The 1,180-nt window shown below is 45.0% G+C and overlaps 1 pseudogene; it reads left to right on the top strand.

Moving 5' to 3' along the window:
* The first annotated feature begins 668 nt into the window (after positions 1 to 668).
* Positions 669 to 786, top strand: LOC126279302 (5S ribosomal RNA; annotated as a pseudogene).
* Positions 787 to 1,180: the final 394 nt, after the last annotated feature.

Raw genomic sequence — 1,180 nt, 5'->3', positions numbered from 1 at the left:
CAGAATACGGTCCCCAGATTGCCCCTCGAGGACATCAAACACACTACTTCTTCGATGTCGTCGAGCTCCGTCTTGCATGAACCATATCAGGGTCACTTTGGACAATGGCGATGAAATCGTCATCCGAAACGTTCATGTACCGTTCAGTAGTCACCGTGCCATCAAGGAATATCGCACCGATTATTCCGTGATTGGACATTGCACACCACATAGTTACCCGCTGAGAGTGGAGAACCTTGCGGATTCTCAGTCCCCCAAACGTGCCAATTTTGCTTATTGACGAACCCATCCATGTGAAAGTGGGCTTCGTCGTTAAACCAAACAACAATGCGCTTACTAATTCACATCGTGCAGTTTCAACGCCCTAACGCAAACCGTTTGGAAGTTATGACGAATTTATTTAATACAGTTCAATAATTGTCACCCAGTATAGGAGAATACAAATGTAGAACATTTGTGTCATAGTAGCCTGTCTTATCACGGTCCGTATAAACACACTGTGCCCTGACACATTACAGTAGTGCACATTTGGTGATAACTCATCACTTAATTACTGACACATTACAACTGTCAAAGATAAAAATACTATGTGAGCGTCAAAGAGATCAAGTTGAAACACATACACAAAAAGTATGAGTGCCTAAAAGGTTATAAACGTTATTTGCTCTGCCAGCGGCCTTGCCGCAGTGGTAACACCGGTTCCCGTCAGGTCACCGAAGTTAAGCGCTGTCGAACTGGGCTAGCACTTGGATGGGTGACCATCCGTTATGCAGAGCGCTGTTGGCAAGCGGGGTGCACTCACTCCTTGTGAGGCAAACTGAGGAGCTACCTGATTGAGAAGCAGCGGCTCCGGTCTCGGAAACTGACATACGGCCGGGAGAGCGGTGTGCTGACCACATGCCCCTCCATATCGGCATCCAGTGAAGCCTATGATCTGAGGATGACACGGTGGCCGGTCAGTATCGTTAGGCCTTCATTGTTTAGATTTTTAGTTTTTAGATCTAGCCATAGATTACAGCAACAGAAATACAGAAATAAAATGACGTCCTTTCTCTGGACAACAATATAAACACACAGCCTTTTATAAAGTGGGGTATTGACTTTAGTGTTACTGACATCAGAAGAAGATACTTATCTGCAGTAAAAATTATGAAAGAACTCAATTCAAAGGGCTGCAGTG

The sequence above is a fragment of the Schistocerca gregaria genome, chromosome 6 (genome assembly GCF_023897955.1).
Source record: "Schistocerca gregaria isolate iqSchGreg1 chromosome 6, iqSchGreg1.2, whole genome shotgun sequence".
NCBI classification, from domain to species: domain Eukaryota; kingdom Metazoa; phylum Arthropoda; class Insecta; order Orthoptera; family Acrididae; genus Schistocerca; species Schistocerca gregaria.
The sequence above is the reverse complement of the archived record's forward strand: the minus strand, read 5'-3'. Positions and strand labels throughout refer to the sequence as shown.